This window comes from Lepidochelys kempii, chromosome 3 (assembly GCF_965140285.1).
Source record: "Lepidochelys kempii isolate rLepKem1 chromosome 3, rLepKem1.hap1, whole genome shotgun sequence".
Classification (NCBI taxonomy): Eukaryota; Metazoa; Chordata; order Testudines; family Cheloniidae; genus Lepidochelys; species Lepidochelys kempii.
In genome coordinates, this window is record NC_136382.1 from 96,983,362 (window position 1) to 97,002,566 (window position 19,205).

General features: G+C 41.6%; 1 long non-coding RNA gene across 2 annotated transcripts; it reads right to left on the reverse strand.

Annotated features, from left to right (window-relative positions):
• Nucleotides 1-1,845: 1,845 nt before the first annotated feature.
• Nucleotides 1,846-19,062, reverse strand: LOC140908236 (uncharacterized). 2 transcript variants are annotated; one of them, XR_012157813.1, is made up of 4 exons: nucleotides 18,893-19,062; nucleotides 5,101-5,187; nucleotides 4,788-4,904; nucleotides 1,846-1,985 (listed from the first exon to the last, which is right to left on the reverse strand). It is a non-coding gene; the product is annotated as an uncharacterized LOC140908236 (long non-coding RNA). The 2 variants fall into 2 exon arrangements; XR_012157812.1 differs by lacking the exon at nucleotides 1,846-1,985 and having other exon boundaries at nucleotides 4,651-4,904.
• Nucleotides 19,063-19,205: the final 143 nt, after the last annotated feature.

The following is a 19,205-nucleotide window of genomic DNA, read 5'->3' on the forward strand; positions in this document are numbered from 1 at the left end:
GTTTGACAAAATAATTCAGAGAAATGAAACAGTCACATCAAGCATAGGTCTCTGTAATAGATGAGTACATAGCTTGTACATTTTACTAGATGGCTAGATTTCTTAAACTGGCATCCATCTTTTACTTTTTTATACAGTAACTCCTCACTTAAAGTCATCCTGGTTAACGTTGTTACGTTGCTGATCAATTAGAGAACATGATCATTTAAAGTTATGCAATGCTCCCTTATAACACTGTTTGATAGCCACCTGCTTTGTCCACTGCTTGCAGGAAGAGCAGCCCGTTGGAGCTAGCTGGTGGGGGTTTGGAACCAGGATGGACCGGCAGCCCCCCTATCAGCTCCCTGCTCCCCGAAGTTCCCTGTACAGCAGCCGCCCAGCAGGCTATCAATTGCCAGCAGTTCAGCTGTCCCTCCCCACACTGCCATGTGCTGCTCCTGCCCCTCTGCTCTGGAGCTGCTCCCTGGAGCCTTCTGCTTGCTGTGCGGGGTGGGGGGGGGGGAAGAGGGGAGCTAATGTCAGGGTGTCCCCCTCCCCCCTGCTCCTGCCCCCCACTTACCCCTTCTCCATACAGAGCAGGGTGGGGATATGACAGGGCTTAGGATGGAGGGAGCTTGCTGGCCGCAGCTGCTGTCTACTTAAGCTTCCTGATCTACTTAAAAAGGCAATGTACTTAGAGTGATGTCAGCGTACTTAAAGGGGCAATGCGCATCTCTCTCTCTCACACACAGGGTGTGTGTCTGTCTGCCATGCTGTCTCCCCTCCCTCCATTCATGCTGCCTTGTGGAGTGTGAGGCTACATTAATAACGATGTGTTAACCCTTGAGGGCTCAGCCAAATGCTAGTTCATCATTTAGCAGGAAGGCATTCCCTGAGAAATATCCCACCCTCTAACTTCACCACCTCAACCAAGCATCACAATCATCATTGCTGTGTACAGTATTAAATTGTTTGTTTAAAAAAAAACTTATACTGTGTGTGTAGATATATATAATATAGTATCTACATATATAATATAGTTTGTCTGGTGAAAAAAACTTCCATGAAACTAACCCCCCCATTTACATTAATTCTTATGGGGAAATTGTATTCGCTTAACATCGTTTTGCTTAAAGTCACATTTTTCAGGAACACAACTACAACATTAAGCGAGGAGTATTACGGTATTTTAATTCTTAGTTTATTTATAATCATACAGTAAACTGGTGCAGCTCCATTGACTTCAGCAAAGCTATGCTGATTTCACACTAGCTGAGGAGCGGGACCCCAAGTGGGATCTGGGCCTATAGTTGTTAAAGTATCACACATTCCCCCTTCCATGAACAACCTCACAGTACTGAGCCATCGTATCTAATAGATCACCTAAAGCTTGAGGATGAAGACTCTGGTCAACAGCTCTCTTCCTCAAGCACAATGACACTTTCTACCAGAAGGGTAAAGTTCACCCATGTAGGTGACAGAGCTTTCTTGGGGGGCCAGTCTGAGACTGTGGAACAAATTCTTACTGGAACTAAGGACCCTCACACACTTCACCAGCTTCCATTCCACATACAAGGTACACTTCTTTGACCTTGCCTTCTCCAACATGAACAAATAGCAGTGTGTTCATTTAAAACCAAAAGCCTCTATCAAACCAAACACACACAATTCTCCCCCTAAAAGAGGGGACGAGAAAGAGAGAGAACGAACCACACATGAGAGATGTTAGTCACATTGCTTTATGCGCTGCTGGAAGGCACTCGACCTCATTATGATGCGGGTAGTTTAAGAACCTATACAGAATAAAATATATTCTGTTACTGAAGTTTACCAGATCCCAGAAAGAACAAAAACAAGCGTATCATAAGGAAACTTTCCACTGACCTCACTGGGAGCTGGACTGTGCCCTTATTTGGTTTCCTTCCCAACCGGTGAAGAGGGCAAAGACAGCAAGGTATCTTCTCCCAGGAGACTGAAAGCATCATGTCTGCCTCTCCTTCAGAGTTCTGAAGTATATTTAAAAGCTTTTAAATTAAAATTCTCCCATACAACAGTATGTCATTTCCTGCTGAGCCAGGGTAGTTACAGATCCAGGATTAGAGATTCAGCTGGTGTAAATTGGGATAGCTCTATTGAAGTCAATGGAGTTTAGCCAGGTTACATCAGTTGAAGGCCTACCCCATAATGCTGTTCCCAAGTATAAATTTCACTCCACTTCTCGATCCACCACCTCCATTCTCAAGAACCTGTATATTCTAAAAAACAGAAAATACAATAATTTGGGGCATGAACTGTCTTTCAGTATGTGTGTTTACTATGCCTAATATAATGGGGCTCAAATACATGATGACGGGCTGCAGACACTAAGTAAATATTTATTCATGTCTGAATATTGGTGACATCAAAGCAAAATTTTCAGAAGCCTTCATGATCCGTTGCTAATTTTGAGTGCTCAGCAGCTGACCTTCCAATGATCTGCTGTACACCATCCATCTATCTCCTCGCTGGTCATCTGCTACTGTAATGACCCACCACCATTGCTTCTGTAATAATTTTCTCAAGGATTTTTTCCATTTCTACACCTAATGTGACCAAAGTACATAAATTTGCATCTGTTGATTTTGAACATCAGGATTTGATTCTCTCCAATAATACTTCTAACATAGGCATTCATCTTTTTTCTATCCAGGAGATACACAAGAATCTTTGCCAGCACCGCATTTCAAAAGCTTCAGTTTTCTTCTTGTCAAAAGCATTAAACTTCCCATGATTCACATCCATAAATTGCTAAGGAAAAAGTTAGGATTTTTTTACTAGTCGCATCTTCGTACATTTCAAAACACCACAATTTGTCCACGCTTTCAGGGAGGCCATAGTTGGGCATTACCACAATACAACTAATAAATAATTATATTTGATCAAAGCAATTCCTCCATATGTTATGAGATATTAACCATGGGAATTATTTAAAGTCTGAAAGATGCAATAAATTCACTCAAGTCTCCGTCTCCTTATATATAGGATAATCTGGAGATTAGAAGGGACTCCTAGTGAGTCATTCACCATCCATTCCACTGCTTCACAAAAGCTAAATAAAATTCATATCTCCATCTGGGGTACGCTATATGGTAGGTTCTTGGGAATCAGGGATAACAATTTTATTATTACATTGTAGAACTTTACACTAACTTTTTTATACAGCTATGAGTTGAGCATCTTGAACTTCATGTGATATTATTTACTGAGCACAGTCAATGTGCTCTGCAGTGTACGCTCAGATAAGACATGATCTTTGTTTCCAGGAGCTTACAACCTAATTTAGACACTTTAAAAAAAAAAAAATCATTGCTTCATCTAGACTCTTAGAAAGCTGGCTAACTAGCTAAACACTTGCTATTGCAGCCACACCCACAGCTCTGATACTTTAGCTAGACCTCTTAAAATCATCACAGTTGCATAAATACAGATATTAGGCATCAGACAATATAAAGCTGTGCACAATTGATATTTGCCCTGTGTTTTTTCTCGACAGAGTGCTAACAAAAATATAGCCTTCCCATTTTTGTCTTGGAGCCAGGGATTGTAAGTCTGTTGAGTGCAACTCTTTCCCTTATCTAAAGCTCTCAGTGATGGTCACTTGGGAACAGATGGGCAATGCCATGTCGGTTCCCAGACAGGAAATAGTGGCCCCAGAGGGAACAAGCAAGAAGGTCTCTGCTTAAATGGATCTGACAGCTTTGCTTAGAGAAAGATGTTTATCCCTGTTTATGAACGTGTCCTTTTTCGCCTTTATAATTCCCATGGTTAGTGGGCTTTTTTTGTTTTGTTTTTAAAACACACAGTGTGTCTAACTGTCTGGGAAGGGAGAATACTAGTCACACACTTTTGAAAGCATTGGGGATGAGTGAGAAACAATTTCATTAAAACAGCTCATTTGCAAAAGGTGTGATTCCTTTCCAAAACATTTCTATTAGCCTTTTTAATGTTTAATGACCTGATCCATTTCCGACTGGAGTCAATGGGAGCCTTTCCATTGACTTCAGAGGGAGCCAGATCAAGTCCTAATTTAAACAAAGATATTTTTGTATGAACCATCAAACTGGAAAACTAAAAATGCAAAACAAAAACCACCATCACCAATTTTTCCAGTACTTGAATACAATTTTTAACTGACTGTTATTAGTTTACTAGCCTGCTCCTCCAGATTGATGATCTTTGGTTGCTTTATTTTCTTCTCTGACAGATGATGTGAATCCTCTTATCAAGTAAAAAAATTCTATGGTGGGTTTTTTTGTTTTTTTTTTTTTAGCTTTCAGAATTTACATTTGTAATGTCTGGTAGAAGTGAGCGAACTTTTAGCCAGAGTTTAATTTTAAAAAGGACATGCAGTATCTTTCTTGAAGATTTTCTTAATCACTTAGATTTATCCTGACTTTTAACTCTAGATAAGAAAATAAGATATCCCATCATGAGGATTTACTGTGGAGTTTTGTGCCAACCAGGAATGGCTCCCAGTATTTTAGTTATTAAAATTACATTTATTGGCAATTAGATCTATTTCCTGTATTAAATGAGGTTTCCACAAACACTTAAAGTCAAGAGAAGTCAAATAAGTAGCATGCCCTTGGAAATATTAAAGTACATGTTTTAAAGAATTGAGTATCTGGGTGAATTGAGTAAAATGTGTGCAAGCATTCATGTTTAATTTCTAACAAATAATAAAATAGTGCAAATCTCTCTGACAAAAATACTGTCCCATCTTTTGGGAGGCCAGGGAAGATTTAGACTTCAGAACTGGGCGAAATTACCTTTTTCAAGTAACATCTACAGTGTCAGATGGGGACAAAGTGCATATTCCACTGGCACTTCTGCTGGAACAGCTGCCCATCCACTCACTCACTGCTCTCCCAGCCACCATGTGGATCCTGAATGAATAGAAAGACATCAGCAGGGTCAGGGAGAAGGTATCACAGATACCATTTAATCCCATCCCCCTTCCAGGCAGAGATGAGGAGGGTTCCTTCCACCATGCAAACATTGGAGCAATGGAGGTGGGTGAAATTATTCAGCCCTGTGCATGGACTTCAGGATTTGTCCCATATTAAACCAAGCTGGGCTCACATTGAAATTCAGATCTGCTTCCAGATTTTGCAAACAGCCAACACGATAGGTGGTTTTGGATCCAGGGCTTCGGTTTGGGCCTAATCTCTAATATTAAAGGAAAAACAAGAAAAGTTAAAAATCAGAAGTAAAGCAGAGCAGGCAGCACAGCTGGGAGCAACTCCCTGGGCCATGGCACAACCATTGGGCCAGGCCAAACTTGAGTAGCACTGCAACCCCATGTACCAGGTCGCAACACCTGTCAGTAAAATTTGGCCCAGCTGCCACATACTGAAATGTAGTGGAGCAGCAGGCAGGCCAAATTTAAGTGAATAGTGTTGTGACCTGGTGTATGGGGTCACAAGTAGTTCTGTGACCCCATGTGCCAGGTCGCAATGCCACTCACTCAAATTTGGAGTGTAGGATTTCATGAGCCAGGGGTTTCAGGCTGTTGGGAGAGGGGCACCTCAGAAAGGAAAAGGAGGATCAAGCAGGAAGAACAGGGGGCAAATCTATGCCCTCTACTTTAAATGTGCTCCACAGCTCCAAACTATGAATTAGAAGGAAAAAATAAAAATAGATTCCAGAATCCACAGGGCCTATCTGGACCCACTCACCTTCCAATCTAATCCAGTCTTGCCCAGTCATGAAAGAATCATGTCAGCCTGACTGGCCTATACACTATATTACACACCCAAAAACTGGGATAAAAGATTATTATTAAAGTTGCAAAGTAAAGCACTCAAAAGTTAAATGCCATAATTAAGGTTTCCTTAATTTTTTGTGTATAAATCAGAGATTATAAAATGAGTGCGCAAACCCATAATAATTCTAGATCTGCTGCATACAAACATCCACTATACAGCGTATTAATTAATATCTGCACTTACTGGATAGTTACACGGATAAAGAAAATGATGTGATGTACATATACAGTGCTTTGTTCATTCATAGAATATCAGTTATATTCTATAACTATTATTTGTATTATGGTACATAAGAACAGCCATACTGGGTCAGACCAATGGTCCATCTAGCCCAGTATTCTGTCTTCTGACAGTGACCGGTGCTAGATGCTTCAGACAGAGTGAACAGACCAGGGTAACTGAGTGATCTACCAAGGTTGTGTAGTCAGAGGTTTTAGGCACACCCAGAGCATGGGATTGCATCCCTGACAATCTTGGCTCATAGCCATTGAAGGACCTATTCTCCAGGAATTTATCTAATTCTTTTTTGAACCCAGTTATATTTTTGGCCTTCATAACCTCCCATGGCAATGAGTTCCACAAGTTGACTGTGCACTATGTGAAGAATTATGTGAAGAATAGTTGCTTTTGTTTGTTTTAAACATGCTGCCTATTAATTTCATTGGGTGAAATTCCCTAGTTCTTGTGTTATGGGGGAGGACGGTAAATAAAAACTTCCATCTTCACTTTCTCCACACCAGTCATGATTTTATAGAACACCCTCCTTAGTTGTCTCTCTTCTAAAATGACCAGTCCCAGTCTTTTTAATCTCTCCTCATACGGAAGCTGTTCTATAACCCCTAATCATTTTTGTTGTCCTTCTCTGTACCTTTTCCATTTCTAAAAAAAAAAAAAAAAATCTTTTTAGAGATGAGGCAACCAGGACTGGATGCAGTATTCAAGGTGTGGTTATGCCATGGATTTATAAAATGACATGATGATATTTTCTGTTTTATTATCTATCACTTTCATAACGGTTCCTAACATTGTTAGTTTTGTTGACTGCCACTGCACACAGAGCAGGTATTTTCAGGGAACTCTCCATAGCAACTCCAAGGTCTTAATAAGAAAAGGAGGACTTGTGGCACCTTAGAGACTAAGCTACAGCTCACGAAAGCTTCTACTCAAATAAATGGGTTAGTCTCGAAGGTGCCACAAGTCCTCCTTTTCTTTTTGCGGATACCGACTAACACGGCTGCTACTCTGAAATCTAAGATCTTTCTTGTGTGCTAACAGACAATTTAGACACCATCATTTTGTACGTATAGTTGGGATTATTTTTTCCAATGTGCATTACTTTCCACTTATCTACAATGAATTTCACCCAGCTTTGTGAGATCCCTTTTTAACTCTTCACAGTCAGATTTTGACTCAACTATCTTGAGTAATTTTGTATCATCTTCAAATTTTGCCACGTTCACTTTTGACCCCTTTTTTCCAGATCATTTATGAATATGTTGAACAGCACGTCCCAGTACAGATACTATTAAGCTTTCTCCATTGTGAAAGCTAATAATTTATTCTCACCCTTTTGCCCTGAGATCAGTTACTGGGCTAAAAGATAGATAGGAGACACTTTCCTCTTATCCCATGACTGATTACTTTGCTTAAGAGCCTATGTGAGGAACCTTGTCAAATGCTTTCTGAAAACCCAAGTGTACTACATCAACTGGAACACCCTTGTCCACATGCTTGTTGACTCTCTCAAAGAATTCTAATACATTGCTGATAGATTTCTAATAGGCGGCCCTTTACAAAAGCCATGTTGACTTTTCCCGAGTATGTCGTGTTCATCTGTGTCTGATAATTTTGTTCTTTACTCCAGTTTTAACCAATTTGCCTGGGACTGAAGTTAATCTTACTGGCCTATAATTGCCAGGATCTCCTCTGGAGCCTTTTTAAAAAATAGGCATTACAGTAAATACCCTCCAGTCATCTGATACAGAGGCCCATTTAAGCAATAGTTTACATACAACAGCTGTTAGTTCTGCAATTTCATATTTGAATTCCTTCAGAACTCTTGTGTGAATACTGTCTGGTTCTGGTGACTCAATAACTGTTTAATTTATCAGTTTATTCCAAAATCTCTTCTATTGAAACCTCTGTCTGGGACAGTTCCCCAGATCTGTCACATAAAAAGAATGGCTCAAGGGATTCCCCCTCACATTCCCTGCAGTAAAGATTAATGCAAAGAATTCATGTCGCTTCTCCACAACAGCCTTGTCTGTCTTGAGGGCTCCTGCAATACCTTGGTCATCCAGCAGCCCCACTATTTTGCAGTCTTTCTGCTTCTGATGTCCGTTAAAAAGTGTTGCTGTTAGTTTTTGTGCCCTTAGCCACTTGCTCCTCAAATTTATTTTGGCCTGCCTTATTATATGTTTACATTTGACTTGCCAGAGTTTATGCTCCTATTTTCCTCATTATGATTTGACTTCAGTTGTTAAAGGATGCTTTTTTGACTCTAGCTACTTCTTTTATTCTGCTGCTTAGCCATGGTGCCTTTTTTATTTTAAAATGTGGAGTATATATTTAGTTTGAGCCTCTACTTTCTTTCACATAGTGCCACTCCTCCACAGCACAACCTACTCTGTCATGCCTATATATTTTGTACCCCAGTGTTACTGCATCCCATTCATGATATCCTCATTCAATGATGCCTATCAATATAATCATTTTAATGCCAGGCACTCTAGTTCACCTGCCTTAGTGTTTAGACTGCAAGTATTGTGTATAAGCTTTTGTACATTTTTGTCAATATTCACGTGTTCTTTTAAAAATGGAACTCTTATGTTTTACCTTTCCTCACAAGTGCCTACCTGTACTTTACCAACTTCTTTCCTGTCCTCTTTACTAGCATATAGAGTTCCCCCCTCAATAAATTCATCCCTATAGGATATGTCTGCCCAAACTCTGCTTCTCTGCACCTTTCAGCTTTCCCCCAGCCCTTAGTTTAAAAACTCCTCTATGACTGGTTTAATTTTACATGTCAGCAGTCTGCTTCCTTTTTGGTTTAGGTGGAGCCCATCCTTCCTGTACAGGCTCCTCCTTTCCCAAAAGGTTCCCCAGTTACTACTAAGCCTAAGAACTTCCTCCCCTACACACTTTGTCTCATCAACACATTGAGACCCTGCAGTTCTGCCTGTCCTCCTGACCTTGCACATGGAACTGGAAACATTTCAGAGAAGCACCTTGAGGTCCCTACTGAGATAAAGGCCCCATTCTGCCAGGCACTGTACATGCAAAAAACTAGGAGGCAGTCTATCCTCAAAGAGTTCACAGTCTAAACAGAAAGACTGGGAGAAAGGAATTATTATTCTCCCCAATTTACAAATGGGGCACTGACATTTAGTGACTTACCCAAGGTCACGCAGAAAGTCTGTGGCTGAGCCAGGATCTGAATCTAGATCTCCTGAGTTCCAGTGCAGTGTATTAACCTTTTTCCTCCCATTTACAACATTTCTTTAACATTATTTTAAAGCTAAAAGCACACACTCGCTATAGTGACTATTTATATGCAGTTTCAAAGATGAAGCCAGCTCTTCCTTGTACAAGTAGTCCCCACTGATTTTAGTGGGACATGAGTGTGGTCAATCATGCAATGGTTTGCAGGACCACGTCCCCAACTGTGACAACACAAACTGTTTGAGTGCAAAGAAAGCCTTGTAAAATGTTTAAAGTGTGAAAAAAGCAGCTGATGTGGTATGCCTACGCTGTTCATAATCCCACTTGAATTATTTCTTTGTTTCCTTGTGCTCCTCCTGACTGACTGTTGTCTCATCTTATACACAGATTGTAAGCTCTTTGGAGCAGGGATGTCTCTGTTATATCTCTGTAGAATGCCTAGCACAATGGAACCCTGACCTCAGATGCTACTGCAACACAAATAAAAAAATGCACATTCCCTGCACATTCTGACAACTTGTGGATTTGCATAGAGTTAAGGTAATGTAGTACCATGCCTCAGTTCTGGAGTCCAAATCATTCAGGCCCTCAGAAAAGATGGAACAATATTTGCATGTTTGTCTTATGACTTACATATTCATACACGACAGCTGCATAAGGGCTCTGTGAAAGCTTGTCTCTCTTACCAATGGAAGATGGTTCAATAAAAGATATTACCTCTCCCATCTTGTCTCTAGAATCCTGGAACCAGCACAACTACAATAATGCATACATATTCTCTCACACTCACAAAACTCTTGTGATTAGGGTAGGGATTAAAATTGAATCTGGATCTAAACTGTGCTCAATTTTGCAGACTCATAACCTGACTGATGTTGCAAAACCAAACCTTAAATTGCTTCAGTTTGTCCAGGACAGAAACTGGAGACACTCAAAAACTTTTATCTGAATGCAAACTTTGATGGTTTGGCTTAAATTGTAACTGATTTTGTTTACAAAATCTCACACCTGATCAACTAAATCTGCAAAACCAAAAATTGGCTCTCACTTCATCTTCACTAAAAAATGGCCAAAAATAATTCTATCAAGCTTTCCTGAAAAATCCACTTTTGGGCTGAAAATCCCAGCTGAAAGGTTAGTTTCCCTTTTTCCCCAAAGTTATATGCATCTAAAAATAGGGATTTATTGTACAAAATTCCTTAGCCATAACTCCAGTCCTGCAGTAATGACATTACAATAACGCAGGGACCAGATTTTCAAACTTTTAAAGAATTTTTAAAATGATAAAACTATTTCAGTGCAATGAATTAATTGAGTTACTCTAGATTTATACAAGTGTAACAGAGCAGTTGTTAAAACTGAATAAGATCTTATGATGCTTTAACCTCTAAATAACTGTTTAATAGCTTGTTATTTTAGCCCGTGTTTTTATAGAGATCATTTATTATAAACATCAGTTCTTACATAAGAGTTAAAATATACCACCCAATGTGATTTCTTAAAAAAAAAAACCCACCAAAAACAAAAAAAAAACCACACCTAATGCCAGATCAGAGGAATGTAGTCACTGTACAATTAATATTGACATCAGTCCATATATTGCAGCCATGGAACATTCCTTTCAAATTGCCACTTCTATTTGGGCCAGTATTAAATTGATTGCTAACTACTCAAGGGGGAGAGGGCAAGGAGAGAGAGAGAGATTTCGCTAAATGGGGAGGCGGGGGGTGTATAGGAAATGGATACTATACCTTTAATAGCTTGTGAAGCATCAAGTGGTACTCTGTATTTATAACCCTGCTACAGAAGTAGTATATGTAGCTATTTGTTGTATCTAATTAGTAAACATGATTATTTGGCCCTCACTGTGCCTATGTTGTTCCTTCATATTAGGTTTATTATCCAAAGAGCCAAAAATACAGGAGTCTTTCCATTGGCTTCAATGGGTTGTGACTAAGGCCTGTGGTAAGTACATCGAATATTGTGAAATATAGTCACGGTGATTATGAAAAGTTGTGCGCAAACACAAGCAAACCCAACTACAATGTTGTATTTAATCTCAGAAACCAGGAACACAACCTTTACCGTTCCACTGCTTCTAATCTCTGTAACATCCAACTTTGCAACAGTTGGAGGGTGAGAAACATTCTCCTTTTGAGGCTTTTAAAGCAAAGCAGCAGGAGCCATTACCCTGGATCAGTTTCCCTTCCCATCTACCGTGAGGCTGATCCAACTTTCATTGAAGTTATTGGAAAGATTCCCATTGACTTGAAAGGGAGATGGATTGGGGCCCCTGGGCTGAAATCCAAGTGCATTCCCATTCAAGCAGTGTTTCTGGTCTCCAGCAGCCTGGAACTTGGAATTCCCAATTCATTTCCAAACCTAGGGGCTCAAGCAAAAGGAGTGCAAAGTGCCAGAGCCATGCCAATGTATCAGCTAGAATCATTGTGTGTGCAAGAGTTAATTATATTAATTTGGGTGCCCTGCTTTAAGGGATTCAGCTACAGCAGCAAGCAAGAGAAAATGAGTGTAGGTTGATAGGGAGAACTGCAATTATGCAAGGCTGTGAGAAATCTGGGGTTGGCTAGAAATAGTTAGATGACATAATCCTCCTGGATCTGTGAAAAGACTGCAAGGACCTGCTACAACCTTTGAAAAATGACTTGGTCGAGTTGCTCCTGGATTTGCAGTGTATGGCTGCCCGGGCGTACTGCTATGTGTAACACAAACAAACCCCCCTCCAGCAGCATGTTTATCTCGTGGCACAGAATGCCATATGCCCACAGATCAAAGACTGTGGGAACAGATGCTGTTAGCAGAGCAGCAGCTGCACTCAGATCCTGTCCACACCCTTCCTGTTTGCAGTGGCCTACCCTGGGGCTATTATGTTCCCAACAGGGCGATGATTATCCCCCCTCCGTTCCCTCCTTCCCAGCCGCCGCTGCCATTCTCTAGGGAGGGTGTACCAGCACTTGCCTTGCCGCCTGCTTTCAATTGCTCATTGTTTCTTTCGTAAGGTGCAGATAGTGGGCTAGACACTCCTTGGCTGGTATTCTGATAAGGCTCTAGAAAGTGTTCTCATTTATTATACAGAAGCTTGTTGGGAAGAATGAGCCAAAATGCTAACAAAATAGGGCTGGTGTTTTTAAATTTAAAGGAAGGAGCTCTTGTCTTTCCAAACTTGAAAACCAAGAGTCAGTGGGCCAGATTCTGATTTCCTCACCACTGATGTACATCTAGAGTAACTCCACTACAATTTGTAAAGTTACTGCATGTGTGCTCCAGTGAAAGAGAGATCAGATTCTGGCCCACTGCATGAAAAAGTCTCTTCTTCACTGTCCCACAATTCAAGACGTTTCTTAAATCATTTAGAACATGATTGGTTTAAGCACTAGCAAATGATATAACGAATAATCATACAGTGACAGGGAAAGGAACTAATGGAAAGACTCCCATTGGGTTTAATGGGCATTGGATGCTCTAACTGCAGAGCTGGTTGTAAAAGGGATCCCTTTTCTGCTCGCTCTATCTAATAGGTCTCTCTCTATCTGTAAGACACCTGGAACCAATTCAAGGTACCAAGAAGAAATGCTCCTGATTCTGCTCTCATATCAGGGAGAATCATGAGTAATGCCACTGAGGTCAATACAGGAGTTTACTCTAAGTAAAATCAGTCCTCAAAAATCTGTTATTCAGATTTCCATTGTTTTAAGGCAAGAAGGGTCTTCCTGGCAAGGATGCTTTGGCAGTATCTAGAGTAAGACATGAGTTCTACTGAAGGCAGGGAGTTCCCCATCCCTCCTTTAGTTTGAGCACAGATTACTTTGGAAGAGTCATTGTTTTCTATTACTTAAGTAGTAATTTGAAAAAGCCATCTCTTACAGCTTGTGTTTGTGTGTTGCACAACAAAACTAACACTTTTGGTATCATGTACAGTCACAACTGGGACAGAGATGACAAGGTACCATTACGCAAAAAATGTAACTCATAGGAATCTGCGTCAGATCCTCAGCTGGTCTAACTTGGCTTAACCAGGCCAGGATTTGTTTATTTTAATAATGTTTCATATATTAATGACTGGGGGGAAAAGAGTGAACAACCAGATGGCAAAACCTGTCTTTAATATAAAATTTAGTTTAGTCCGGACTGAGAAAGATTGTGAGGAACTTCAGAGGGATCTAACCAAGGTAAATAAATAGGCAACATGATGGCAGAGAAGATTCAGTGTTGACAAACTCAAGCTAATCCACGGTGGCAGGGATAATCCAATCTATTTATAAACAGTGCTGGGTTCCGAATAACCGGGGGAGGACAGGACGATAAGACCCATGTTATTAGAGAACTCTGTGCAGAATTTTCTGCACAATAGTGTTGTGACCACCAAAAAAGTAAATAAAATATTAGTTTGATAAAGAATGGAATAAAAATGGCATATTTTCAGTATGAGTTATGTAAATTAATGATCTGGAAAAAAGGGGGAAACACTGAGGTGGCAAAACTTGCAGATGATGCAAAACTACTCAAGACAGTTAAGTCCAAAGCAACTGCGAAGAGTTACAAAGGGACCTCTCAAAGCCAGATGACTGGGCAACAAAATGGCAGATGAAATTCAATGTTGATAAATGCAAAGTAATGTGCATTGGAAAACAATCCCAACTATACCTATAAAATGATCGGGTCTAAATTAGCTGTTACCACTCATGAAAGATCTTGACATCATTGTGGATAGTTCTCGGGAAAACATCCACTCAATGTGCAGCGGCAGTCAAAAACAAGCAAAACAGAATGTTGGGAATCATTAAGAAGGATAGATAATAAGACAGAAAATACATTGCCTCTATATAAATCCATGGTATGCCCACACCTTGAATACTGCGTGAAGATGTGGTTGCCCCATCTCAAAAAAGATATATTGGACTTGGAAAAGGTTCAAAAAAAAGGGCAACAAAACTTATTAGGGGTATGCAGTGGCTGCCATATGAGGAGAGATTAATAAAACTGGCACTTTTCAGCTTGGAAAAAGAAAGACATGGGGACATGATTGAGGTCTATAAAATCATGACTGGCATGGAGATGGTACGGTATGTCTTCTTGTGTATCCCTTCCCTAACTGTTTCTAATATTGTTCACTTTTTTGGCTGCCACTGCACATTAAGCAGATGTTTTCAGAGAACTTTTCATAATGACTCCAAGATCTTGTTCTTCAGTGGTAACAGCTAAATTAGACCTCTTCATTTTGTATGTATAGTTAGGATTGTTTTCCCAGGTGCATTAATCAACACTAAATTTCATCTGCCATTGTGTTGCCCTAGTAACCCAGTTTTGAGAGATCCCTTTGCAACTCTTCCCAGTCAGCTTTGGTCTTAACTATCTTGAGTAATTTAGTATCGTCTGCAAACTTTGCCACCTCACTGTTTACCCCTTTTTCCAGATCATTAATTTACAAAACTCATACTGAAATGATACCATTTTTATTCCATTCCTTATATCAAACTAATATTTTACTTACTTTTTTGACAGTCACCACACCATTGTGCGGAATTTTCTGCACAGAGTTGTCTCTAATAATATGGGTCTCCTCCTCCCGCGCCTGAGTTATTTGGAACCCAGCACTGTTTATAACTATATACCTTTATAAAGTTTTAGTTTAATTAGTTTGGACAGAAGAGAAATAAGTGATAGGATACAAGCACACAAGATAATAGATGACCTAGAGAAGGAAGATTGGCCACTTTTATTCACCCTTGTCATACAAGGAAAAGAGGACATTCAGTAAAATTGAAGGGCAATCATTTGAAAATGTTAAAAATAATATTTTTTCTTTCCAAAGTTACCCTATGGCACTCATTGCCACAAGACAGCCTTTATATGGGTGACAGGTTTCAGAGTAACAGCCGTGTTAGTCTGTATTCGCAAAAAGAAAAAGGAGTACTTGTGGCACCTTAGATACTAACCAATTTATTTGAGCATAAGCTTTTGTGAGCTACAGCTCACTTCATCAGATGCATACTGTAGAAACTGCAGAAGACATTATATACACAGAGACCATGAAACAATATCTCCTCCCACCCCACTCTCCTGCTGGTAATAGCTTATCCAAAGCGACCACTCTCCTTACAATGTGTATGATAATCAAGGTGGGCCATTTCCAGCATAAATCCAAGTTTAACCAGAATGTCTGGGGGGGGGAGGGGGGTAGGAAAAAACAAGGGGAAATAGGCTACCTTGCATAATGACTTAGCCACTCCCAATCTCTATTTAAGCCTAAATTAATCGTATCCAATTTGCAAATGAATTCCAATTCAGCAGTTTCTCACTGGAGTCTGGATTTAAAAAGTTTTTTTGTTGTAAGATAGCGACCTTCATGTCTGTAATTGCGTGACCAGAGAGATTGAAGTGTTCTCCGACTGGTTTATGAATGTTATAATTCTTGACATCTGATTTGTGTCCATTTATTCTTTTGCGTAGAGACTGTCCAGTTTGACCAACGTACATGGCAGAGGGGCATTGCTGGCACATGATGGCATATATCACACTGGTGGATGTGCAGGTGAACGAGCCTCTGATAGTGTGGCTGATGTTATTAGGCCCTGTGATGGTGTCCCCTGAATAGATATGTGGGCACAGTTGGCAACGTGTTTTGTTGTAAGGATAGGTTCCTAGGTTAGTGGTTCTGTTGTGTGGTATGCGGTTGTTGGTGAGTATTTGCTTCAGGTTGGGGGGCTGTCTGTAGGCAAGGACTGGCCTGTCTCCCAAGATTTGTGAGAGTATTGGGTCATCCTTCAGGATAGGTTGTAGATCCTTAATAATGCGTTGGAGGGGTTTTAGTTGGGGGCTGAAGGTGACGGCTAGTGGCGTTCTGTTATTTTCTTTGTTAGGCCTGTCCTGTAGTAGGTGACTTCTGGGAACTCTTCTGGCTCTATCAATCTGTTTCTTCACTTCCGCAGGTGGGTATTGTAGTTGTAAGAAAGCTTGATAGAGAGCTCGTAGGTGTTTGTCTCTGTCTGAGGGGTTGGAGCAAATGCGGTTGTATCGCAAAGCTTGGCTGTAGACGATGGATCGTATGGTGTGGTCAGGTGAAAGCTGGAGGCATGTAGGTAGGAATAGCGGTCAGTAGGTTTCCGGTATAGGGTGGTGTTTATGTGACCATTGTTTATTAGCACTGTAGTGTCCAGGAAGTGGATCTCTTGTGTGGACTGGACCAGGCTGAGGTTGATGGTGGGATGGAAATTGTTGTAATCATGGTGGAATTCCTCAAGGGCTTCTTTTCCATGGGTCCAGATGATGAAGATGTCATCAGTATAGCGCAAGTAGAGTAGGGGCGTTAGGGGACGAGAGTTGAGGAAGCGTTGTTCTAAAATCAGCCATAAAAATGTTGGCATACTATGGGGCCATGCGGGTACCCATAGCAGTGCCGCTGATCTGAAGGTATACATTGTCCCCAAATGTAAAATAGTTATGGGTAAGGACAAAGTCACAAAGTTCAGCCACCACGTTAGCCGTGACATTAATCGGGGATAGTGTTCTTGACGGCTTGTAGTCCATCTTTGTGTGGAATGTTGGTGTAGAGGGCTTCTACATCCATAGTGGCCAGGATGGTGTTATCAGGAAGATCACCGATGGATTGTAGTTTCCTCAGGAAGTCAGTGGCGTCTCGAAGGTAGCTGGGATTGCTGGTAGCGTAGGGCCTGAGGAGGGAGTCTACATAGCCAGACAATCCTGCTGTCAGGGTACCAATGCCTGAGATGATGGGGTGCCCAGGATTTCCAGGTTTATGGATCTTGGGTAGTAGATAGAATATCCCAGGTCGGGGTTCCAGGGGTGTGTCGGTGCGGATTTGATCTTGTGCTTTTTCAGGAAGTTTCTTGAGCAAATGCTGTAGTTGCTTTTGGCAACTCTCAGTGGGATCATAGGGTAATGGCTTGTAGAAAGTGGTGTTGGAGAGCTGCCGAGCAACCTCTTGTTCATATTCCGACCTATTCATGACGACAACAGCACCTCCTTTGTCAGCCTTTTTGATTATGATGTCAGAGTTGTTTCTGAGGCTGGGGATGGCATTGTGTTCTGCACGGCTGAGGTTATGAGGCAAGTGATGCTGCTTTTCCACAATTTCAGCCCGTGCACGTCGGCGGAAGCACTCTATGTAGAAGTCCAGTCTGTTGTTTCGACCTTCAGGAGGAATCCACCTAGAATCCTTCTTTTTGTAATGTTGGTAGGGAGGCCTCTGTAGATTAGTATGTTGTTCAGAGGTATTTTGGAAATATTCCTTGAGTTGGAGACGTCGAAAATAGGATTCAAAGTCACCACAGAACTGTATCATGTTCGTGGGGGTGGAGAGGCAGAAGGAGAGGCCCTGAGATAGGACAGCTGCTTCTGCTTCCCAGAAGTCACCTACTACAGGACAGGCCTAACAAAGAAAATAACAGAACGCCACTAGCCGTCACCTTCAGCCCCCAACTAAAACCCCTCCAACGCATTATTAAGGATCTACAACCTATCCTGAAGGATGACCCAATACTCTCACAAATCTTGGGAGACAGGCCAGTCCTTGCCTACAGACAGCCCCCCAACCTGAAGCAAATACTCACCAGCAACCACATACCACACAACAAAACCACTAACCTAGGAACCTATCCTTGCAACAAAACACGTTGCCAACTGTGCCCACATATCTATTCAGGGGACACCATCACAGGGCCTAATAACATCAGCCACACTATCAGAGGCTCGTTCACCTGCACATCCACCAGTGTGATATATGCCATCATGTGCCAGCAATGCCCCTCTGCCATGTACGTTGGTCAAACTGGACAGTCTCTACGCAAAAGAATAAATGGACACAAATCAGATGTCAAGAATTATAACATTCATAAACCAGTCGGAGAACACTTCAATCTCTCTGGTCACGCAATTACAGACATGAAGGTCGCTATCTTACAACAAAAAAACTTTTTAAATCCAGACTCCAGCGAGAAACTGCTGAATTGGAATTCATTTGCAAATTGGATACGATTAATTTAGGCTTAAATAGAGATTGGGAGTGGCTAAGTCATTATGCAAGGTAGCCTGTTTCCCCTTGTTTTTTCCTACCCCCCTCGCCCCCCAGACGTTCTGGTTAAACTTGGATTTATGCTGGAAATGGCCCACCTTGATTATCATACACATTGTAAGGAGACTGGTCGCTTTGGATAAGCTATTACCAGCAGGAGAGTGGGGTGGGAGGAGGTATTGTTTCATGGTCTCTGTGTATATAATGTCTTCTGCAGTTTCCACAGTATACATCCGATGAAGTGAGCTGTAGCTCACGAAAGCTTATGCTCAAATAAATTGGTTAGTCTCTAAGGTGCCACAAGTCCTCCTTTTCTTTTTATATGGATGACAGCTTCCAGAGTTACAGTAGATGAAATGTTTTTAAAGGGATATAAAGCCTCACGTTTCAGGACATAAATCAACCACTGAATGATGGAGATTAGAAGTAACACTTCCATCGTGGATTGGTTACTCCATAATATTCATTATGGGGGTTTCTCCCACCCTGCCTAGCTTTCTTCTAAAGCATCTGGTACTGGCCTACCACCAGAGCCCCCAGTCCTCTGCTCTAGTCTACCAATTCTGCTCTCATGTGCCGAGTACTACACCTTTCATAATGCATGTTCTAGCCATACCTCAACATCACAATTCCAGAGATTCCTTCCTCCGTACAGGAGTTTCCAGCTACACTGGCACCTAGAACGGGGGTGGGCAAACTGTGCTCTGCGGGCCGGACGCGGCCAAGGGAACTGCCCCCGCCACGGGCACCGCGCCGCTCCGGGAACCGGCCACACCGCGTCCCTGCAGCCCCTGGGGGGGGGGGGGGGGGGGGGCGGGGGCAGAGAGCGCCACACGCCGCTCTTGCCTGCGGGTACCGCCCCCAAAGCTCCCATTGGCCAGGAATGGGGTACCGCGGCCAATGGGCGCTTCGGGGGAGGTACCCACCGG